The sequence below is a fragment of the Pleurodeles waltl genome, chromosome 5, assembly GCF_031143425.1.
Source record: "Pleurodeles waltl isolate 20211129_DDA chromosome 5, aPleWal1.hap1.20221129, whole genome shotgun sequence".
In the NCBI taxonomy this organism is placed as follows: domain Eukaryota; kingdom Metazoa; phylum Chordata; class Amphibia; order Caudata; family Salamandridae; genus Pleurodeles; species Pleurodeles waltl.
Window position 1 is genome coordinate 1,595,304,901 of NC_090444.1, and position 25,964 is coordinate 1,595,330,864.

Below are 25,964 nucleotides of genomic sequence, written 5' to 3' on the forward strand. Positions count from 1 at the left end.
AGCCTCCCCCAGCCTCTGGAAATGCTTTCTTGGGCACAGATGTGCCCAATTCTGCATAAGCCAGTCTACACCGGTTCAGGGGACCCCTTAGCCCTGCTCTGGCGCGAAACTGGACAAAGGAAAGGGGAGTGACCACTCCCCTGACCTGCACCTCCCCTGGGAGGTGTCCAGAGCTCCTCCAGTGTGCTCCAGACCTCTGCCATCTTGGAAACAGAGGTGCTGCTGGCACACTGGACTGCTCTGAGTGGCCAGTGCCACCAGGTGACGTCAGAGACTCCTTCTGATAGGCTCCTTCAGGTGTTAGTAGCCTATCCTCTCTCCTAGGTAGCCAAACCCTCTTTTCTGGCTATTTAGGGTCTCTGTCTCTGGGGAAACTTTAGATAACGAATGCAAGAGCTCATCCGAGTTCCTCTGCATCTCTCTCTTCACCTTCTGCTAAGGAATCGACTGCTGACCGCGCTGGAAGCCTGCAAACCTGCAACATAGTAGCAAAGACGACTACTGCAACTCTGTAACGCTGATCCTGCCGCCTTCTCGACTGTTTTCCTGCTTGTGCATGCTGTGGGGGTAGTCTGCCTCCTCTCTGCACCAGAAGCTCCGAAGAAATCTCCCGTGGGTCGACGGAATCTTCCCCCTGCAACCGCAGGCACCAAAAAGCTGCATTACCGGTCCCTTGGGTCTCCTCTCAGCACGACGAGCGAGGTCCCTCGAATCCAGCAACTCTGTCCAAGTGACCCCCACAGTCCAGTGACTCTTCAGTCCAAGTTTGGTGGAGGTAAGTCCTTGCCTCACCTCGCTGGGCTGCATTGCTGGGAACCGCGACTTTTGCAGCTACTCTGGCCCCTGTGCACTTCCGGCGGAAATCCTTTGTGCACAGCCAAGCCTGGGTCCACGGCACTCTAACCTGCATTGCACGACGTTCTAAGTTGGTCTCCGGCGACGTGGGACTCCTTTGTGCAACTTCGGGTGAGCACTGTTTCACGCATCCTCGTAGTGCCTGTTTCTGGCACTTTTCCGGGTGCTACCTGCTGCTGAGAGGGCTCCTTGTCTTGCTCGATGTCCCCTCTCTCTCCTGGTCCAATTTGCGACCTCCTGGTCCCTCCAGGGCCACAGCAGCGTCCAAAAACGCTAACTGCACGATTTGCAGATAGCAAGGCTTGTTGGCGTTCTCTCGGCGGGAAAACACTTCTACACGACTCTCCACGGCAAGAGGGATCCGTCCACCAAAGGGGAAGTCTCTAGCCCTTTTCGTTCCTGCAGAAACCTCAGCTTCTTCTGTCCAGTAGAAGCGTCTTTGCACCCGCAGCTGGCATTTCCTGGGCATCTGCCCATCTCCGACTTGCTTGTGACTTTTGGACTTGGTCCCCTTGTTCCACAGGTACCCTAGATTGGAAATCCACAGTTGTTGCATTGTTGGTTTGTGTCTTTCCTGCATTATTCCTCTAACACGACTTCTTTGTCCTTAGGGGAACTTCAGTGCACTTTGCACTCACTTTTCAGGGTCTTGGGGAGGGTTATTTTTCTAACTCTCACTATTTTCTAATAGTCCCAGCGACCCTCTACAAGGTCACATAGGTTTGGGGTCCATTCGTGGTTCGCATTCCACTTTTGGAGTATATGGTTTGTGTTGCCCCTATCCCTATGTTTCCCCATTGCATCCTATTGTAACTATACATTGTTTGCACTGTTTTCTAAGACTATACTGCATATTTTTGCTATTGTGTATATATATCTTGTGTATATTTGCTATCCTCTCACTGAGGGTACACTCTAAGATACTTTGGCATATTGTCATAAAAATAAAGTACCTTTATTTTTAGTATAACTGTGTATTGTGTTTTCTTATGATATTGTGCATATGACACTAAGTGGTACTGTGGTAGCTTCACACGTCTCCTAGTTCAGCCTAAGCTGCTCTGCTAAGCTACCATTATCTATCAGCCTAAGCTGCTAGACACCCTATACACTAATAAGGGATAACTGGGCCTGGTGCAAGGTGCAAGTACCCCTTGGTACTCACTACAAGCCAGTCCAGCCTCCTACATTGGTTGTGCAGTGGTGGGATAAGTGCTTTGAGACTACTTACCACTCTTGTCATTGTACTTTTCATAAGAGAAAAATATACAAAACAAGGTTAGTGTATATACACATAGCCAAAAAGTTTTGCATTTCCTCTTTTCACTCTTTTCTAAGTGCTGAAAAGTACTTCTAACTTTCTAAAAAGTTCTAAAAAGTTTAAAAAGTTTTTTTTTTCTCTGTCTTTCTAAAAGCTCTGACAAACTTTTTATCTTTTACTATCACTTTAACTCTCTCTAAAAATGTCTGGCACAGGCCAAAATGTTGATCTGTCCAAACTTGCATATGACCACCTTAGCTGGAAAGGAGCAAGGAGTCTCTGTGTAGAGAGAGGTTTGAGTGTAGGGAAGAATCCTTCCTTGGAACTGTTACTTAACATGCTTAGAGAACAGGATAAGGCTAGAAGTGCCCCATCTGTTGAAAAGGTAGCTAATGGTTCTCAATCTGATCCAGGGACTCCCCCAGGAAAAGATTCAGGAAAGAAACTTCCTAGCCTGCCCATTACTAGACAGTCTAGCATAGTTGGTAATGATGATGAGCCACACCATACAAATAGTGTTGTCTCACATCATAGCAAAAGCATTTATTCTCACCATACTGGTAGTGATGTTTCTGTTAGCCAAGCTGTTAGGGTGGCCTCTGTAAGGGACAGGTCTCCTTCTGTCCATTCTCACCATACCTCAAGAAATCTGGGTACCTGGAAAAAATTAAGAATGGGTTAATACAATGTTTCATATGAGCTTCTCATGAAATATCACATACTATGTAGAAATACAAGAACCTTCTAGAATAATGCTTCAGAACAAACATTGCATTTTTACATGAGGACAAAAGGCTATCTGAAACATTCCCTGGAAAACAATAGGAGCTATACTAGGGACTTAATATGCACAAAGAATGTCACACTTTGAATTTAGCATCTTCACAGAAAATCCAAAAGCTCGGGATAAATATGTGCACTCCAACAAACACTACACTCCAAAGTTTTAATTGCCATGAAATGATCGTGCACACTGTTGCCGATCTGAACATCAAGTTTTACATGCTGGAAATGAATCGCGCACACTGCCGATTCGAACAAGAATATGCAAATGCCATGAAATGATCGCGCACACTTTTGCTGATCTGAACATCAAGTTTTACAAGCTGGAAATGAATTGCGCACACTGCCGATTTGAACAAGAATATGTAAATGCCATGAAATGATCGCGCACACTGTTGCCGATCTGAACATCAAGTTTTAAATGCTAGAAATGAGTCGCGCACACTGCCGATTCGAACAAGAATATGCAAGTGCCATGAAATGATTGCGCACACTGTTGCCGATCTGAACATCAAGTTTTACATGCTGGAAATGAATCGCGCACACTGCCGATTCGAACAAGAATATGCAAGGGCCATGAAATGATCACGAACACTGTTGCCGATCTGAACATCAAGTTTTACATGCTGGAAATGAATCGCGCACACTGCCGATTAGAACAAGAATATGCAAATGCCATGAAATGATCACGCACACTGTTGCCGATCTGAACATCAAGTTTTACATGCTGGAAATGAATCGCGCACACTGCCGATTCGAACAAGAATATGCAAATGCCATGAAATGATCACGTACACTGTTGCCGATCTGAACATCAAGTTTTCCATGCTAGAAATGAATCGCGCACACTGCCGATTCAAACAAGAATATGCAAATGCCATGAAATGATTACGCACACTGTTGCGATCTAAACATCAAGTTTTACATGCTGGGAATAAGTTGCGCACACTGCCGATTCGAACAAGAGTATACAAATGCCATGAAATGATCGCGCAAGCTGTTGCCGATCTGAACGCCAAGGTTTACATGAGAGCAATGAATCGCGCACTCTGAAAGTTTCACAAGTAGGTCCAAAAACTCAAGAGTCTTTGAGAATGAGGTCCGGGGCCCAGCCCGACCGCCACCTTACCGCCCTGCTCAAAGGATCACAAATATAATGCAGGGCAGGCCTGGAACATCAAGGTAGGCCTCCGGAACAGGAGCTCAGGAAGTTGCTGCTGCTCTGCACCGGGACCTCTGAATAGTGAGCACTCAGAGCTGGACTGGCTCCCTTATATAGAGTCTGGCCCAGCCCACAAACCACACCCAGTCATGCTGCAGGGAAAGCTTCTAGAAGGTCCTAGAAAGGGACCACATCCTAACACACTCAGTAAGCCTGCAGCAATACCTTGCAAATAAACAGTTATTGCAAACATCATTAATAGTGTTTTTTCAAGGTTAAACTCTGCAATGCAAAAGGTTAACATACTGCATATAAACACAATGCATGAATTATGCTCTTGCATAAAGGCTGGGTTTTTGCATTTTTGTCGCCTGAAGAGCACGCACTGTCCTGATGTTGACAGCGAGGCAGGCCAAACAGGCAGACGGAGCCAGTGTTTCAGATGGAAACATTATGATGTTGCCTACTGCCAGCGTGACCGTGGCAATCCAACCACCACATCCCAGCAGGTGGAAACGGAAAGCATAAAGGAAGCAACTCACCTGCAGGCAGTGTTACATGGCCTGTGCCGCCATGGAGCCCATCACACACACGTCCTTCCGCAGGTGCTGCTCATCGATGGACCCACACAGCACCCACATTGCAACACAATGGAAGGTCAATGGGATTCACAATAGGCTGTTGAACAAATATCCAAAGGTCACAATGCAAACAATACCTTCACAATAGTGATGGTGGCATCAGGAGCATTCATGGACACATTTCACTTTGCACATGCCCCTAATACAGTATTTGCATAGGAACTGGCCCTTCATGTATCTCAGGGTCAAACAATATTTGAGCCAAATGATATGCCTAGTTGCCAAATGTGTGCAAGTCAAGAAAGCACATACAGCGGCAACAACAGCATGGTGCAGACATCTAGATGATGTAGCTGTAAGGTACACACATCAAAATGGACACATGGTCAGTCAAATGCAAAGGAAGCTACCACAATTGAACACCCTCCATGTGTGGACAAACAAACCTCTAGCTCCCACACATGAGGCGAAAGTACAATCCTAATCAGGGGACAAATCTACACCATACATGCTGACATTGGCCAACACAAGATTAAATATATACCCTAGCAAGCATACCGAAATGCAATGACACCCCAATTGGATCAACAGCCACATATACATACAGTGAACATCGACCCTTGTCTTGGGTGACCAACACCTCCCACAAAGTCAGATATTGGAAACAACAGCAAATGTGGTGGATGTGTCTGTGGGTGTTGTGGTGGTGTCTGGGGGTATGGTGTCTGAGGTGTGTGGGGCTGTGGGTTGTGAGCTGTTGTCTGGGTGTATGGTGGGAGTGAAGGATGTGTCACTGGGTGTTGTGGTGGTGTCTGTGGGTATGGTGGATGTGGTGTGTGGGTCGGTGCGGCTGTCTGTTGAAATGATGGCTGATGTGGTGTCTGTGGGTGAATGTTGAGTGCCTGCATACCGGCGTAGCTGCTAGAGTTTGTGTTGCTGTGTGCTGCTTGTGTGTGTTGAGGTTGGTGCATGCAGATGTGTCTGTGTGCCTAGGACAAGTAAAGGAATAGGGAATTAGGATAGGGAAGAGAGAGGAGGGAGGAATGGGGATGGATTTCTGTCATCAGTGAGGAGGCCAGAGCTTAAAAATATATCTGTAGGCCAGACATGTCACTATGAATGTCTTCCAGGAAAGCATTTGTCTGAAGTTGGCTTACCAACCCCTGGATGGCATTCACAATGGCAGTCTGCCCCACAGAAGGCTATGGACCTCCTGATACTCCTCAGGAGGTCAATAGCCTTCTCACTCAGGGCAGCAGGAGTAACAGGGGCTGGCACTGAGGTATCTAGGGCAAAGGAGACACCCACCCTCATAGGTGAGTGGGCATGGCCAACTGCGTGGGGAGCAACAGGAAGGGTGGTGCTAGTACTGGGGGTGGTGAACAAGGATGGTACAGGACCTGATAGGTCCCCCACCACTAGGGAGTGACCACTGGAGGTAGAATCTAAAGATGACAAGGTTGATCCTGTGTCCTCGGTGGCACTCCCCTAACCTTCTGGGCCACTGGGTCCCTCGGTGCCGTGGTGTCTTGACTGGAGGTACTGTAGCCAGATGCTTCTCCACTTGGTTTTGCCCAGTCTCCTTCGTTTGCCTGGGATGATGCTGCAAATACAAAGAGGAAAAGGGTCTCCACATATTCCTGATCACACTTGAACAAAAGCTATGATTTACAAATAGTACTATGATGTCAAGTAGGCCCCAGCAACAAACTACTTCAAGGTGGCTCCTATATGAACCATACCATATGCATGCATGTCACATGAACTGTCAACAGTTGCCCACAGGAAAATTGGGTCTCAGATTTCCAATTGCATGGGTGAAGTTGTGCAATTACAATAACCATTGAACAAATAGGAGACCATATCACCTTCAATGCTTTGCCTCACGGAGCATACCTGTTACCTGTTGTCATACAGTAGTAGTCCAATGCCAAGTTCATTCCAACAGATCCCACACAATGTCATGTAGACATCTATATGTCACATATGCAATAACACAACAATAAGAAATGATGCTCCAAATCATGCTGTGTTGCTGACAGCTGTACAGTATCCTGAAGAAGGTGACATGGAAATACTCATGTCACACTGGAAAAATATCAACATTGCACACTTCACCATGTGTAAATTGTCCTAATTGAGTCATGGAGGTAGTACTTATGTTGCACAGATCTACTACATATTTGGCATGGAAATGTAGACTGTATTCAAAATGTGCAAATTGACAGGGAGATATGTCGCTAAAATACATAACACAATGAAAGCCCCAGGAAAATCACCACTACTAAGTGGCACCCCTTACAATGATAAACTCTGATTGCATCAGTAGAAGCCATTAGTTCTTTGTATATTGGAGAGGCCCAGAGATTTCCGAACACTTGTAGAAGGCCCTGGACATGTTGCCCAAAGGGAAGCTACATCACTGTCTCCATTTTGGTCCTGCAAACCCAGATGTCTGTGGATGAATGGTTCTACCCAACAACATGTGATTCCAACATAACTGAAAGTCACTCCATGATGTGTGCCAACAGTCAGGTAACAAATCTTGCCCATTTCACATGTGCGGTGCACTTTGCCACTTGATGCCACAACAATGGCATTAGCATGGACATTGTGTCTAATAACTGTAGTCCTACCTGTCATGTCTTTCATTGCTACTACAGTTGTACATGCCTAATGATATGCAATGACGGGTGAGGGTATGTCTGAGCCAACAATCAATGGTGACACACTCCTGTCTGTGGCACCACATAAAATGTAGCCCCATTCCATATGTCCAATTCCAAAGCCAGGTTGGCATGCAATTATATGTGAGGGAATACAGAACTCTTCCCGTGAACACAGGCAGACGAAGCATGAAATAGCAGTGTACACATTTTGTTAAAAGAGAATGGGACACTTGCTAACATGTTGGCACAAGGAATTGTGGCAACAGTGATGGGCCATAAATCATGTCAATGGACATTCCCCACTTACCAAGGGAATGTTTTCATCTGTAGCTGCACCCAAAGAACAATGTATGCTCTGCCACATATGTGATGCCACCTTCACATGTCACGCAGTAGTGAGACACCAGCACTCATGACATATTGAAAACAAATGGCCTCTGGGGAGCAGATGCCAATTTACTCACTTGACCAGACACATGGCTGAGGACAGTGATCCATCAGTTATTTTTCTTTGGACTGTAACACTGAGGAGTAGTTGTCTGTTCTGTAGAATTTAGACCCACTACAACAACAAACCTTCTTTGATTGATCACTGTACAAAGCAATGGAGAACAATTGTTTTGTGGATTGTACTCAGTTGTGTCCTAGGTCCCTGGGCTACTAGGCAAGGCACATCAATATGCTCCAAATTATGGCCCATATTTATTCTTTTTTGTGCTGCATTTGTATAATTGTTTGATGCAAAAGCAGTGCAAACTTACAAAATACAATTATATTTTGTAGGTTTGAGCCTCTTTTGTGTCAAAAAATGGCGCAAATGCAGCGCAAAAAAAGTATAAATATGAGCTTACATATCTACACAAACAGTTACTCATCTTGTGTGTCACACGTGGTCCATCCCCAGTCATAAGGAGGCAACAGAACCTAACACATCAACTTGGTTGTGTGACATGCAGTAATATGTCCTGTACTCACCCCCTTTTGGCTGCTGTGCTCCCTGCAAACATCCATCAAGGTCCGGCTATGCTACTGCCCGAATGTGAGCACCTAGGGGAGGTCATGCTTTGAGGTGTGCCCCACCAAGTTGGAAGGACAGCCCGAGCTAAATCTCTGAGATCTTCTGGCCTAACACCTTAGGTCCTTCCACCTCTTGCAACAGTGGGCGCTTTGCCGGCTACGTACCCTCAGGGTCTGCACCTCCTGGGCGATGGCCGTCCAAATCTCCTTCTTTTGATGGGTGTTTACCTATATGGATGCAGGAGACAAATCAAGCAATTACAAACACAACTATTTGCTCAAATGGTTGAGTCACACACGTCAGAAACACCAAGCATAAAATGGGCAATTTCTCTACACACCACTAGTGTGAAGCACATGCCAATAAGTACAGGGACATGACTACACACCATTGGATTCATCTGCAGACGAACCCACTACCCTGCTCAAGGCCTACAATGACTAAGCAAGCCTAATGACATCAGGTTTTTGATGCTCCAGCACATGTACTGTGATGTGAGCCACAATAAAACACCACACAGCAATGTGGTTTCTGAAGGGTAAACTGCTTAGGCCTGACTGGACAAACACATTTACACTCTGCAGCATTGACTCAATGCATACAGTCCCTACAGGCAGCTGTCGTAGTACAGACTTCACCGTGACACTTGAGTGACAATGAAAGTTCCGGCATGGTGGGTACAGAATGTGTCTTCCCTGTGCATGTGTGGACATGTGGCCTACCAAATCTAGACTCATGTCACTTCAGAGTAGGTTTCGGTGGTATGTACCTGTACCACAAAACACTCCTTCAAACATATGTTACTAACTTACAGAGATGGCATCCAACATTCAAAGGTATGCATTGTACAATTTCTGTAACCAAGCTATTGAGTCACATATCATGGCCCCCAAAGGAATCTACACACTGTCTGCACTGTGGCTCTGACATTTGTACAATAAGCCTGTACAGGGCAAATATGACTTCTGTGAAGGTGACAGCAGAGCTGTGGTAGTAAGGGACCTATCATGAATTAAAGACAAACGTTGTCAATAATGCAAAATGCACTTATGGGCTAGTTCAGGGATTTACCTTAGTACCCATTCCTCATCTAGTCAATGGCCTGAGGCATTCAGGGCAATCTGTTCCACTAGAGCTTCATACTGGCCACCTGACAGGATCTTCATGTCCACTGGAAGTAGGCACAGTGCCACAGTTGCATAGCCACAGTGACTCTCCCACAGCCTGGACCATCTCTCATATTGGAGGATACATTTGACAGGCCCTGATCTCTGCAGGCTGAGCATACAGAACCTACATGACACTCACAATTCCATCACTTCCATGCATGACAGTACATCATGTGGCCATCGGCAATGTGGCATGTGGGGTAACCTGAAGGGCACAGTGAGTCATAATATGCCTTCCAGACAATGGTTTGGCAAGGCCAGATGTGGGGCGAAAGATAAGATCTGTGGCACAATACACTTTGCTTGCAATATCCTCAATGACTCAGACAAGATGCATACATGGCTCATACTGTCATGCACATACATATTGTCCAACATTTATAGCCATCATAAACCAAAAAAGTCACTGGATGACAGTAAAGGCTGCTTGCCTAGCTATTTGTATCTAACACAATGAGGATCTAGGACCCCAAAAAAACATCACACAACACAATGAGAATGAGTACAACATATAGTACTGGTCTCCAGTACTGGCACTATTTACATCCCATTGGTGCCACACAGACTGCCACAACAGGCACACAAGCAGTCTAACTGGCACACAGGGGCACTTTGAACCCTGTGAGGGGGGAAAGGAAGGTGTTAAAAGAGAGTCAATTATGAGGTACTTACCTTCTCCTCTGGTGAGCAGTAGAGCAGACCATACAGGGGAAGAACATTGCTCACAAGCCTCTCCAGCTTCTCTGGGGAGAAAGCAGTGGTCCTCTCACCTGCTGGATGTGGCATGATTGGTCCCGGAGGCGGCACACAGCAGCTGAAGTGGTGGAGGTGTTGCTGGCAACAGTGTCAGGAGTCAAGTGGTTGATTTTGCACAACGCGGCATACACATGCCACATACGCGTTTCATCACCATCAACGAACATAGCCATTGGGCAGCTACCCCCACAGGCAACAATGTTATCCTATGACTGTGTCTGCTGCTTTTTGAAACCACCTGCCGCCCAGATAACTTCCGCCGCCGGCCGTGGCCGGTTCTTGATGTCCAGTGGAATACGGCAGGCATCTGCCATTTTAGCAGCTTGAAAGACTGTATATGGCCCTGTTATATGCATCACAAAAACAAAATAAGTCTTTTCAACCTCCTGTCTACCGTCCATTGCCAGACCTTCAGACCATGGAGGAATGCCACGTCATCCAGCTCTACCAACTGAATAAGCAAACAATAGTGGATTTATGCCGTCATTTGGAGCCAGAACAGATGCCAGCTAACAGTAATTCATACTGCATACCACCCATTGTACAAGTCATTTCAGTATTGCACTTCCTGGAAATAGGGGCCTTCCAACATACATTGGCCCTATCTGGTGGTATGTCCCAACCTATGTTCAGTCTGGTGTTGAAAGATTTTGCAATGTGAAGGCTGACTTCTAAGGTTTTGCCTGCATCCCACATGTGGTGGGGGCCATTGATGGCACACATGTTGGCCTGGTGCCACCAGAAGGCACGGAACAAGTCTATTGCAACAGAACAAATTTCCATTCCATCAACGTGCAAGTTGTCTGTTTGGCAGATCTCTACATCTAAAATGTGTGTGCCTGTTTTCCTGGATCAGACCATGATTCGTTGGTAATGCAGAACAGCGCCAAACCCCAGCTGATGCCACAACTGCAACCAGAGAGAACCTGGCTGGTTGGTAAGTCACATCTCTACTGATTGTGTGTGAGCAATTTCAGGTGCTACAATCATGAAGTGAGTGACTCATTGTTGCACTTGTGTCCCCTTCCTTAACAGGAGACTTAGCATATCCTAACTGTCCTTGATTATATTCTGCTATCTGAACAGGACGGGTGGAGCCATACTCTACTCACCTGGGAAAGTATGTCAGATCACTGTTGCATGCTGAGTGTGTCACAACATCGCCCTGTGGAGAAATATCCCATACATCCCAGAGGAGGGGGAGTCTGCAGTGCCACCAGGTGAGAATCCTGAAATGCCAAATGAAGATGACAGTGGTAAAAAGAAGAAGCTGGCTTGCGAGAATATCTCATTCACAGCTACTTCTTGTTAGTGCAAGTATGTCATAAGCTGTATTGACTGTGACTGTAAAATGAACTGTAGTTGTGGGAATGTGTGAAGTTTAGTATTTTTGAAACAGTGAGGGAGCTGATACTCTGCAAAAATCAGCCAAAGGCTGATTGATAAGATAGCTTTTGACACATCCCCACCTTGATGATGTTACTTTGTTTGTGCCAGTTTCTTTGCAATGTAACTTGTTTTCCAGATGCTTGCGATGTGACTTGTGACATTTGTATGATTTTAAGCCTATGCTCCTTGTTTTGTTCTTTGTACAGGTACCTTCATCGTGACATCTTCATGGGGACATTTCAGAGTTGTGACATTGGCAGGTATGTGATGCTGTTCTGACATACAAGGCAGGCATGGATTGTTCCAGGTAATGTAGGTCGCAGGATTTGGGTGCATGAAACCTGTACCAAGACAGTTTGCACAGTGTTTGGGTGGAGGTTCAGAAGTACCCATTGCACTTGTTTTGTGTCCTGTGGTGGGCATGATGCATCTTGTATGTCATCATGTGGTCACCAAATATGTATTCCTAGCTTACAACCAAGTCAATTGTTTACTCACATTGACTAAACACTTTCTGTATGACCTGTATGTAGCTGTAGATGTGTTTCATCAAGGTACGCCACAGTGCCTGTGACAAAATACTGACATATGTTTGTGTCATATCACCAGATGCATGAGCATTGGATTATAAAGGCCCTGTGATCCGGAACTGTTGTACTGCCATCTGTCTGAATCTTGGATTATGTGGTGTTGGATTACTTGGTATGGTATGTGATAAGGCTCAAGCTGGTGACATTAACCACTGCATGTTTGTCTATTCTACAGGACGATGTCTGACAATTCCCTTCCTATCATGGTCTGGAGGTCTGTACCTGTAAATATGTTCATTTGCTTAGTATGAGACAATCATTTTTGATTTACAATAGTTCTGACATATTGACAGCCTATGTGCTGAACACTGTAATATATTTTTTAGTTTGACAAAACACTTGTATGTAAGTGTTTGTATGGGGTGGTTGTAATCCTGTGCTGGAAACTGTGTACATGCAACATAGCCCATATTAAACAAGTACCTTGGATCATCATTGTATGGTTTACATGATCTGACATAGCTACATGGCTAAATATCAAAGCAAAATCAGCATGGGGTCAGCTACTACAGAGTCTGTGACTGGTTGTTCCTCTGGCAGGGCATCTCTTCCTGTGGCTGCCGCCGATGTTGATGGGCCTGTGACTGAGCCAAAGGCAGGAGAAGATTGGTTTTGAAAAGTGCTACTTGGGGTTGTGTGCATGTCCCTCAACATCCCTATTAGGAAGGCCATGTAGGAATTGTGGGCATCCATCTGTTCACGCAGATCCCTATGCATGTCCCTCTGTAGCTGCTTGATTTCCCAGAGTTTGGTCAACACCCGGCCCGTCACTCCTTGGGACTCCTGATAGACCCCCAAGACAGGTCTGAAGTTGTCCAGGCCAAGAGCAGCCCTAGTGGCCTCATCCCACTGGCCCACAGCATCCCTCCCACATACCCTAACCCAAGGGCATGTGCCCTTGCCACAGGGTGACCTCTCAGTGTTGCGCTGCAACTCAGGATCCAGGATTGAGGGGGGCACAAGATGCTGAAAACTGTGCTAGTTACACAGGTGTGGGGGGGGAATAGTTTCCAGTGATGTTGAAGGAACAGGCCTGGGAGGTGACGTTGTGGGCACAGTGAGACTCACTGTTACCGTCTAACCAGGTTGCCCAGATGGGCCAGAACCATCCTCCAGGTCCACAAGTCCAGGAGTGTTGTCATCACTCAGGGCTTCATCTAGGGGAGGTGTTAATCTGCTCTGTGGCCTCAGTGTGCCTACCGGCAGATCCACCTATTGATGAAAAACATACATTGTTACTTGTTGAATTATGACATTTACCTCCAAAGGTTTTGTGTTACAGTAAGCAGAGACCTTGGACAAAGTTAAGTTGTAGGTAATCCAATCATGCCAAGTAATCATGGTATTGGGTGATATGACATAACATGTATGAAGCATGGCAACGCAATTTGACTGAAACAGCTGATGAGATGTGCTGATCACTTGCACTTTGGAAGATGGCCTGAAAATGACATTTTCCCACCAGTGCAGCCAACACAGTGGAGAGGCAAGATATGGCTTTGATCATTTTGAGACCTAGTTGAGTGAGATGCAAGCAAACCCAGGACTTTGTTGTATATGTTACTGGAGTCATTGTGTACACAGTGCTATGTCAATGTGTCTGCTGCCAATACCAATCTAGTGATGCATCTGGAGGCCTTAGGAATACTTGTTGTACACACTGGGTAAAGTGTCATTCGTGTCCTCAATAGTATCATCTTGGGTTAGCACATCAAGATGGAGCTAGGTAGACACACACATCTTTGATTTGAGCATGATCTGTATCTTGATCACTCCTAGGTGAGTACACTTCAATTGAGAGTTCATAAAGGAGTGTATGTGGACAAGTGAACACTGGACTGGTGTTTGGAGTTACTGGAAGAGAGCCTTTTGTGCTTTGCAGTCAGATCTCTCTTGTTACCGAAACAATGACTCCTGGGAGTTGTAGTCAGGTCACTCCCTCTACTACACACACTTGACAAATGGTATCCTCCCAGGAGGGTACACTTCAATTGAGAGTTCACAAACAGGGGTAATTGGACAAGTAACTACTGGGTTGGTGTTTGGAGTTACTGAAACAGTGCCTCCTGGGAGTTGCAGTCCGGTCACTCCATCTACCATACACACTTGACAGATGTTATACTCACAGGTGAGTACACTTTAATTGAGAGTTTACAAACTAGGGTATTTGGACATGTGACTACTGGGCTGGTGTTTGGAGTTACTGGAACAGCACCTCCTGGAAGTTGTAGTCCAGTCACTCCCTCTACTACACACACTTGACAGATGTTATACTCACAGGCGAGTACACTTTAATTGACAGTTTACAAACTAGGGTATTTGGACAAGTGACCACTGGGCTGGGGTTTGGAGTTACTGGAACAGAACCTCCTGGAAGTTGTAGTCCGGTCAATCCCTCTACTACACACACTTGACAAATTGTATCCTCCCTGGTGAGTACAGAATTGAGAGTTCACAAACAAGGGTATTTGGACAAGTGACCACTGGACTGGTGTTTAGAGTTACTGGAACAGTGTCTGCTATGAGTTGTAGTCAGGTTACTCTCTCTACTCCCCAAAACTTGACATGTATGTAGGCTGCATTTAGGTTTGAGCATAAGTCTACATTTTGGGACATATAATGAATCCTGGAATGTCTTTTTGTGAGCTTTCCAAACACAATTCTGATATATGGCATGTGATGGACCTTGGTAGCTGTGATGATGGATCCAATTACCTTGGAAAATGAGGAAACAAAGACTTTGCATAGAGTCACAGAGGTGAGGCGTCACGGAGTCGGTGCGGTATCGGTTCTTTACTGCTACTGTGGAAGGGAGATGTTGGTTCCTTACTGCTAAGCAGGGGAGGTGATGCATTAGTTCCTTACGGTTGCAGGGGAGGTGATGTGGCATCAATGGCAAGGCATCGCTTCCTTTCGACGAGGTGGGGTCGATGAATCCAGGAGGTCAGGACATGAGGAGACGACTTCATGGTGTCACAATCACATCATGCGGCCAATAGTACTGCAGCGGAATCTGAGTTGGGTGTTACAGATGACAGTGACACTGCACTCAGGGCTCATTGTTGCCCTCAGTGGGGACCACAGCTCGGGTCTCGGCAGCTGAGCGGAGTCAGACCGAGGCACCTGTTCCAAAGTCGCTCTGGGGTCAGTGTACATGGTTTCATCTTGGTTGCATCAGAACTCACTCCCAAGGGTCTAGGAACTGGATTTGGCACAACTTGGCATGTCTGGGCTCCCAGCAAGAGAGCCCAGGTGCTGGCAGATGAAGTCTTTGATATCCCTGAGACTTCTAAACAGGAGGAAAGCTCAGTCCAAGCCCCTAGAGAACCTTTGGAAGCAGGAAGAAGAAAGAAAAGTCCAGTTCTTTCAATCCCAGGACAGTAGCAGAAAGCAGTGGGCCAGCACAGCACAATGACAGGTAAAGTGGCAGTCCCTGCTACAGAATCCAGCTTTTCTTCCTGGCAGAATGTCCTCAGTCCAGAAGGATTCTAAATTTGTGGGGTTGGAGGTCCAGTCCTCTTACCCATTTATGCCTTTGAAGTAGGAAAACTTCAGAGATAAGTGTTTGTAGTGCACAAGACCCTGTCTTTCCTGCCCTGGCTCCAGACACACTACAGGGGGATGGAGACTGCTTAGTTTAAGGAGAGGCACAGCCATATTCATGTGCCTGTGTGAGCTCCTCCCACCAGTCTAGCTGAGGAAGACCCATCAGGATATGCATGGCACACCTCTGATGCCTTTATGTGGCTGTTTAGAGTGAATTCACAAACAGCCCAACTGTCAGCCTAGCCCAGACATGTATTCCACAGCCAGGCAGAGACAAAGAATGGTTAAGCAATAAAGTGCTCACTTTTTAAAAGTGGCATTTTAAAACTTACAGTTTGAAAACCGACTCCACCAAAATATGTATTTTTTAAATTGTGAGTTCAGAGACCCCAAACTCCAGATCTCTATCTGCTCCAAAGGGTAAATTACAGCTAAAAGATATTTCAAGGCAATCCCCATGTTACCCTATGGGAGAGATAGGCCTTGCAATAGTGAAGAACGATTTTAGCAATATTTCATTATCAGGACGTGTAAAATACCCCAGTATATGTCCTACCTTTTAAATACACTGCACCCTGACCATGGGGCTGCCTTGGGCCTACCTTACGGGTGCCTTACATGTAGTAAAAGGGAAGGTTTGGGCCTGGCAAGTGGTGCACTTGCATGGTTGAAATGGCAGTTTAAATCTGCCCACACAGACACTGCAGTAGCAGGTCTGAAACATGTTTACAGCGCTACTCATGTGGGTGCCACAATCAGTGCTGCAGGCTCAATAGTAGCATTTCATTTACAGGTCCTGGGCACACATGTTGCACTATTCTAGGGACTTACTGGTAAAACAAATATGCCAATCATGGATAAACCAATCATCAGTAGACAGAGACTACTTGCATTTTAGCACCGGTCAGCAGTGGTAAAGTGCTCAGAGTCTGAAAGCAGGCAAAAACGAAATGTAGCACATAGTCAAAACAAAATATTTATTATAGTAAATTAATTTTTGTTCATATCGTATCCTTTGAGAATATGTAATATTAATTTCAATATGTAATGTTAATTTTAAAGCAAATCAACATTGATTTAAGGCAAGCCATATTTATTAAAACAGTGGTCATTTTAATTTACACATGGCTTGTGTTCATTTCAATATGTGCTATATTCATTTCAAAGCATGCTATATTTATTTCACATAGTTTCATATCCATTTCAATAAGTGTCATATTAATTTTACTGCATGTCATAATAATTATGATATGGGTCATATCAAGTTCATCAGATGTCATATTCATTTGAGAGTGGTTCATATTAATCTTAACATGTGTCACATTGCTTTAAATGAATGGCATATTTGTGTCAATGGATGTCATATTTATCTTACCACCTGACATTATAATTTTAACATGGGTCATATCCATTTCAACATAGGTCAAACTCATTTCAATATATGCAATATTCATGTCGATGTGTATCATATTGATTTCAAAGCATAACATTAATTTTGACATTTCATTTTAATTTCATCCTTGGTCATATTCAGTTTAAGGCATGTTGAATTAATTTAAAGGGGGCTCATATTCATTTCAATGCATGTCATGTTCATCTTAACTTGTGTTATATTCCTTTCAATAGATGTCTCATTCATTTTGACGCATGTATTGATTTTAACATGACTCACACCAATTGCAACACATATCATAATCATGTCAATGTGTATACCATTACTTTCAATGCAAACCATATTCATTTTTTTATAAATGTAATGCTCATTAGACATTATGGGGGTCATTACAACATTGGCGGGAAAAGCCGCTTACCGCCGTGCAGAAGACCGCCAATACACTGCGGCGGCCGCGGAAATCCGCCACAGCTTTTCTGACCCACATTTCGGAATCCGCCGAAATTCAGACATCCACAGAAGTCCACGACACCAAAGGTCAGTGATAAACTGGCGAAAACAAAACCTTCACCGTCACGCCAACAGAAACACGCCCATGCTATCACGACCCACGAATCCACGCGGTGGTCTTTCAACCGTGGTATTCCATTGGCGGTACACACCGCCGCGCTCAAAATACACACACATCTCCAAAACACCGCCACATTGGACAATTCGAAATACACACACCTGATACACATACAAACACCACTACCACACACCCAATACAATATAAAACACACACCCACATCACCCACAAACCCCTACGACAAAAAATTATTGACGAAGGCCAGAGAGAGAGCACAGAATAGACAAACCCACCACACAGAGGCACACAACACCATCACCCACACAACATCCACGCACAAAACACCACACACCACTACACATCACCACACTCATCACCACATACACCACCCCACACATCACCTACACCACCCCATGGCACGGCAAAGACACACCAGGTTCTCCAAGGAGGAGCTCAGGGTCATGGTGGAGGAAATCGTACGGGTAGAGCCACAGCTATTTGGATCACAGGTGCAGCACACCTCCATAGCTAGGAAGATGGAGCTATGGCGAAGAATAGTCGACAGGGTCAACGCAGTGGGACAGCACCCAAGAAATCGGGAGGACATCAGGAAGAGGTGGAACGACCTACGGGGGAAGGTGCGTTCCGTGGTCTCCAGGCACAACATCGCGGTACAGCGGACTGGCGGCGGACCCCCACCTCCTCCCCCACAACTAACAACATGGGAGGAGCAGGTCTTGACCATTATGCATCCTTAGGGCCTCGGAGGAGTTGGTGGAGGAATGGACACTGGTAAGTCAAATCTTAACTATCATATCCCACACCCTACCTGCATGCTATCACACACCCCCACCCTCACCCCCTCCCCTATCACTCCAACTCCTCACTAATGTACTAATAACACAAACCACCCATCCCAACACCAAGCCCTGTATGACACAACAAAGCATGGACATCCCTCAACAAAGCATGCCCACTGCTCATACCCATAACACCCCCCCAACCATCATCACACAAGCCCCCACACAGGAATGCTAGCACTGGGGTACACGCTCACCCACCCATTGCACACCATGACACACACAGATGCAATAATCATGCTTTTACACCCCTGCAGGACCACTACCCAACATCACCAGACAGGAGGGTCCAGACATCTCTACCCCACCCACAGAAGAGGCCCACAGTGATGACAGTAGCTCTGGCCAACTGGATCCGGATGACCAGCCCGGACCATCGTGGGCCTCGGGACAGTCGGTTCCCCTCGCACAGGCACAGCCCAACACAGACCTTACACCCTCTGGTAACACCAGCACAGCACCCACCCAGCGGGCCCATACCTCCGTCCCCAGGACACGTCAATCAGCTGTGTGTCCACCACTACAGGGAACCCAGGATAACCCACCACCCCAACAACAACAGGGACCTGGGGACAGTGGTAGTGGGCACACGGTCCAGGGGATGGAGGCACAGGAACACAGGGGAACTGGGAGTGCTGCCGTGTGACAGGGGTCGGACAGGCCAAGGGAACCCACTCTCCACGAGGCCCTCTCCTCCATCATGGGAGCATACCACCACTCCCAGGAGATGATGGCTACGGTCCTGGCCAAGTTTCAGGAGACCCAGCACCTGCAGGAGGAACAGTATTTGGGGTTCAGGGAGGAACTCAGAACCATCAGTTCCGCCCTGGGCACCATCGTAGGGGTGCTGAAGGACATACAGAGCACCATGAGGGACACCGTGGCACTCCAAGGGGCCCCTGACACTAGCATGGACGATGAACTGCCCACCACCTCCGTCGGCGCTAGTGGACAGGATACCCCGCCACAGGACCACCACACCAGCACCCCACCCGCTGCAGACGGAGAACCACCCCGCAAGCGGGCCCTTAGATCCAGGAACAGGACAGAGCACGATGGCAAGACCCCCGCGAAGAAATAAGACCACCCTGATTGTCATCCCACTTTGTAACCCTGTCCATATTGGAACTGCCCCAGCTCCACATCCTATGCCCATATGGGCAGTGCACCTGTGAGACTAATAGACTGGACTCTGCCATGGACAGTCCTCCACCATCACCGCTCACCATTTTACCACCCCCTCCAACGAATAGCACTTCAATAAACACCCTTGAAGCACAAAACAATCTGGAGTCAGTCTGTGATTTAGAAAATGTGTATTAGCCATGACAGTGACAAAATCCGTTCTCAATAGTAATGTCAACATACCTATGTCACACATCACAAGTCCTTGAAGGATCCAAGCAGATGACACACGTTGGTAACCACACCTGTGAAACCGTAATGGACATGTACAACTCAGTTACCATATACTGGTTGAAATTGACAGACAGGATAGAGGTAGAAGTGTGAAACTACTTGTAGTAGTCAAGAAAGTGTTCTCACCTGTGTGTCACTGGAAATATTGCTGTATGACTGAGTCCCTGTTGTCAATGTCTTCTTCCTCTGCTTCCTCCTCATCCCTGTCCACAGGCTCCACAGCTGCCACAACACCGTCATCTGGACCATCCTCCTGCAGAAAAGGCAACTGGCGTCGCAAAGCAAGATTGTGAAGCATACAGCAGGCGATGATGATCTGGCACACCTTCCTTGGTGAGTAGAATAGGGAACCACCTGTCATATGGAGGCACCTGAACCTGGCCTTCAGGAGGCAGAAGGTGCATTCAATCACCCTCCTAGTCCCCCCATGGGCCTCATTGTAGCGTTCCTCTGCTATGGTCCTGGGATTCCTCACTGGGGTCAGTAGCCATGACAGGTTGGGGTAACCAGAGTCCCCTAATAGCCACACACGGTGCCTCTGGAGTTGACCCATCACATAAGGGATGCTGCTATTCCGCAGGATGTAGGCGTCATGCACAGAGCCAGGGAACATAGCATTTACCTGGGAGATGTACTGGTCTGCCAAACATACCATCTGTATATTCATCGAATGATAACTCTTCCGGTTCCTGTACACCTGTTCACTCCTGTGGGGGGGGGACCAGAGCTACATGGGTCCCATCAATGGCACCTATGATGTTGGGGATATGTCCAAGGGCATAAAAGTCCCCTTTAACAGTAGCCAAATCCTCCACCTGAGGGAAAATGATGTAGCTCCTCATGTGTTTCAGCAGGGCAGACAACACTCTGGACAACACGTTGGAAAACATAGGCTGGGACATCCCTGATGCCATGGCCACTGTTGTTTGAAATGACCCACTTGCAAGGAAATGGAGCACTAATAGCACCTGCACTTGAGGGGGGATTCCTGTGGGATGGCGGATTGCTGACATCAGGTCTGGCTCCAACTGGGTACACAATTCCTGGATTGTGGCACGGTCAAACCTGTAGGTGATGGAAGGGGGCACAGTTCTGCGAGCATGAAGGACTATGAATGTATGTGCCACATGGCAAGGGCAGGGATGTGGGCCACTCACTTCGACGGTGCAGTTGGTAATGACTTCTCTTCTTTCCCTGTACATGTCATGTAGGTCAGCGCCCACCAGAAGAAGGATATTTGGCGTGCCATCGCCAAGGACGTCCGGACCCTGTGGGTCCACCAGAGATGGAGCACCCACTGTCGTAAAAGATGGGAGGTCATTCGCCGCTGGAGCAAGAAGACGGCGGAGGCTCAGCTGGGGATGGCCTCCCAACGTGGGAGGGGTGCCCGTCGCACCATGACCCCCCTGATGTTCTGGATCCTGGCGGTGGCCTACCCTGAGTTGGATGGGCGCTTGAGGGCATCACAGCAGACACAAGGGGGTGAGTCAAACATCATTCTGCTGACTTTGCGCGTAGTGGAGGGGTCTGGGTGGGGGAGGAGGGCTGTGGGTTTCCCTAGGCCAGGGCGAGTTCTGTAGGCTAGGCCCCTCCATAATGCAGGCCATGTGCCACTCCACCCCACCTCTGTAGAGTGCCAAGTCCAGGTATACATGCCCCTGTGTCATCTATTTGGGCAGATGTCCACCATAACCATGTAGGCCATATCCCAGGAACTGCATCTGTAGAGCCCAACAGCGCGGCGTAGTGCAGGGGGCTGCTGTGTCTGTATTGTCCACCAATGGTAGCGGTAAGCCATGCACTCAACCTGTCTTTCTTCTGTCACCCCCCCTCCCGCTTTTTGTGCTCTCCCTGTTCTTTTGTGCATCAGCATCATCAGGCGGAGGTACAGTGGCACCGGAGCACGAGGGGGCTGCATCCCACATGGCCATGGAGGGCCACACCACGGACTCTGAATACACCAGTGGGACGGAGGGCGAGGGGAGCTTTACGGCAGTCACCGGATCAGCAACCAGCGACATGGACTCGTCCTCCGATGGGAGCTCCCTTGTGGTGGCGGCAACATCTGTGACCCCCACTTCTACAGGTACAGCTGCCACCCCCCTACCAGCACCGCCCTCCCAGCAGCCCCTCAGCCTTCGCCCCGTGCCCGCTCACCCAGGAGGGTGGGCATCACCTTCGCCCCAGGCACCTCAGCCCCTGCCCCTGTCACCTCTGCTGCCCTCAGTGAGGAGGACATTGACCTCCTCAGGTCACTCACTATTGGGCAGTCTACCATTGTGAATGCCATCCAGGGTGTAGAAAGGGAGTTGCAACAAACTAATGCATTCCTGGAGGGCATTCATTCCGGTCAGGCTGCCCATCATCGAACCCTGCAATCTCTGGCCTCAGCACTGATGGCAGCCATTTTCCCCGTGTCTAGCCAGCTTCCTCCACCCAGACCCAATCCCCTGTACCTCTGCCTATCCCAAGCACACCATCAGACCAGCCTGCACACACCTCAACACACAAGGGAAGCTCAGGCAAACATAGGCACCACACATCCCACAGGCACTCACACAAGCATCACCCACATACAGACACATCAACTTCCACTGCCTCCACTGTGTCCCCCTCCTCGTTGTCTCTCTCCTCCCTCCCAGTCTCGTCTACACTCTCACCTGCATGCACTACTACTACAGCCACTAGGACTCGCACCAGAACACCCACCAGCACACCCCGCTCACCTGCACTCACCACCCCCACTACCATTTATACGTCCCCTGTGTCCTCTCCCAGTGTGTCTGTGACGCCCCCTCCAAAAGTACACAAACGCAGGCACACACACACCCAACATCCATCCACCTCACAACAGCCTCCAGAACATGCACCTGCACCAAATCATCAAAGTTACACCTCCTACAACCACCTCCTCTTCCTCCACTCTCAGACCACCTCCAGCTACCCGTCCCAGTGTTCGTCAGAAACTTTTCCTGAGCAACGTTGACCTCTTTCCCACCACCCTCCCCCCTCCAATTCATAGGTCCCGTACTAGCACCTCAGACAAAAAATCTCCGGTACCAGTGGTGCCTGTTAGAGGTATGTGGAGTGCACCGGGCACCAGGGCAGCCAGTGTGACACGGAGCCAAAGCACAGCCAGTCCCCCCTCTGTGAAGCACCATAGGTTGGACAGTGTCCGACGGGATGGGGGAAGACTCCAGCCGGCAAAGCCGCTCACAAGGGTCCCGGGGGGAGTGTTGACTCAGCTGTGACTCCTCCCAAGGTGGGGAAGGGGCAGAAGAAAGCGCCAAAGTCTGGGAAGAACAGCACGGTGGAGAAGGCCGCCATCATCACCGCTGCCCAGGAGGCCACCGGCAGCCCGATCGTCACTGGCCAGGACGCCACCGCCTGAGTCAGTGCCCAGGAGGGCAGCCCCATCGTCACTGGTCAGGAGACCACCGCCAGAGTCAGTGCCCAGGAGGGCAGCCCGATCGTCACTGGTCAGGAGACCACCGCCAGAGTCAGTGCCCAGGAGGGCCCCGACAGCCACAGCCCCGCTGGGCAATGAGGGACCGCCATGGCAAAGACCGCTGCACAGGTCAGAGACAGCAAAGTCAAGCACCGCTGAACAGGGCAAGCACCGCTGAACAGGGCAAAGACCGCCATGGCAAGCACCGCTGAACAGGGCAAGCACCACCAGGTCAAGCACCGCTGAACAGGGCAAGCACCGCTGAACAGGGCAAAGACCGCCATGGCAAGCACCGCTGAACAGGGCAAGCACCGCCAGGTCAAGCACCGCTGAACAGGGCAAGCACCGCTGAACAGGGCAAAGACTGCCATGGCAAGCACCGCTGAACAGGGCAAGCACCGCCAAGTCAAGCACCGGTAGCCCATGTGCAGCAGGGGCAGTGACGGAACTGGGACCGTCACGGGGAGAGTGATGCACTCTGGGCACCAGTCCCCCTCCAGAACCAGTGGAGAACAGCATCCACTACCTCAGTCCTTAACAGGATGAAGCACTCTGGGCACCAGTCCCTCTCCAGAACCAGTGGAGAACAGCATCCACTACCTCAGTCCTTAACAGGATGAAGCACTCTGGGCACCAGTCCCCCTCCAGAACCAGTGGAGAACAGCATCCACTTGAGAGACTGTGGCTTTGAACTCCCCAGGATGGTACAGTGGGCAAACCACCCACTGAAAAGACTTGTGAGACTGTGGCTTTGCACTCCCCAGGATAAAGCAGTGGGCAAACCACCCACTGAAAAGACTTGTGAGACTGTGGCTTTGCACTCCCCAGGATAAAGCAGTGGGCAAGCCACCCACTGAAAAGAGTTGAGAGACTGTGGCTTTGCACTCCCCAGGATAAAGCAGTGGGCAAACCACCCACTGAAAAGACTTGAGAGACTGTGGCTCTGCACTCCCCAGGATTAAGCAGTGGGCAAACCACCCACTGAAAAGACTTGTGAGACTGTGGCTTTGCACTCCCCAGGATTAAGCAGTGGGCAAACCACCCACTGAAAAGACTTGAGAGACTGTGGCTTTGCACTCCCCAGGATAAAGCAGTGGGCAAACCACCCACTGAAAAGACTTGAGAGACTGTGGCTTTGCACTCCCCAGGATAAAGCAGTGGGCAAACCACCCACTGAAAAGACTTGTGAGACTGTGGCTTTGCACTCCCCAGGATAAAGCAGTGGGCAAACCACCCACTGTAGAGACTTGAGAGACTGTGGCTTTGCACTCCCCAGGATACATCAATAGGCATGGAGCCCCGTCGTGGATCTGGCGTGGTGCTGTCATCCGGCTGAGGTGCCCCCCTTCCCTTCCCTTTGAGGTGCCTGTTGTATTTCGATCTGATGCCCCAGCAGTGTTCTCTCCGTTTCTGGTCAGGTATCTGATGTGGGCCTTGCACATGCATTTTGGGCCCAGTGGTCCACGGACATTGAATGGTGCATACCTGCAATACTAATCGTGATGTATATTTTGTAGAATGTGTATATATATCTGTATATATTTCCTTACTGTATTTTGATATATTACAATGGTTGAACTCATTTCCTTTTGTCTTTGCATTCTTCCGGGGGGGTTGGGGGTTGTTACTGTGATGTTTGGATATGCATTGGTGTGTGTGTTGTAGTGGGTGAGGGTCGGGTTGGGGGTGGGGGTGTTGCGTGTGTGTGTCCTTGACTTTTGCCTCCACCCTTCCCTATGTCGTAGGTGCAGTACTCACCGTTGTCTTCGGCGCAGGCATTGCTGATGATCGTAGAGGAGCAGGAAGAATATCGCAGGGAGTATTTGGAGTTCCGGCTCCATGGTGCCCTCCTTCCTCGTGGAGGGTGTTGAGGTGAGCGTTTTCCCATTGAAATGGCTGTTTCCGCCGTGTTTTTATCCACGGTGAATCCGCCCCGGAAAAGGTGGCGGATTGGTAGGTTGTGATACTGTGGGCGGTACTTTGTCTCCCGCCAGTCTGTTGGCGGTGACCGCCGCGCTGCTTGTCTGTTCCGCCGTGGCGGTCGGAGTGTTAAAGTGGCTATCTTTGTTGGCGGTTTCCAGCACAGTCATAATTCCCTTTTTTTTCCCGCCGGCCTGTTTGCGGTCTTACCGCCGCTTTAACACCATCCGCCAGGGTTGTAATGACCCCTTATATTCCTTTCAGAATAATGCATTTTCATTCCAGTAACTTGTATTCATTTCGATCCGTCATATTCATTCCAAAGTGTGTCATATTCCTTTTGGCATATGTCAGTCATTTCAAGAAACGTCCCATTCCTTTTTATGAATATTAATAGTGTTTCAGTGACTGCTTTATTATTTACAGTGAGGGACATATTTATTTTAGTATGACTGATATATATTTCAGTATATCTCTTATTCAATTCTGAGTGTGAGTTATTCATAATAATCACTAAGTAGCATATTCAGTTTGCCTGGTTTCATACTTGTTTTGGTTCAAGTCAGATTCACTCTGC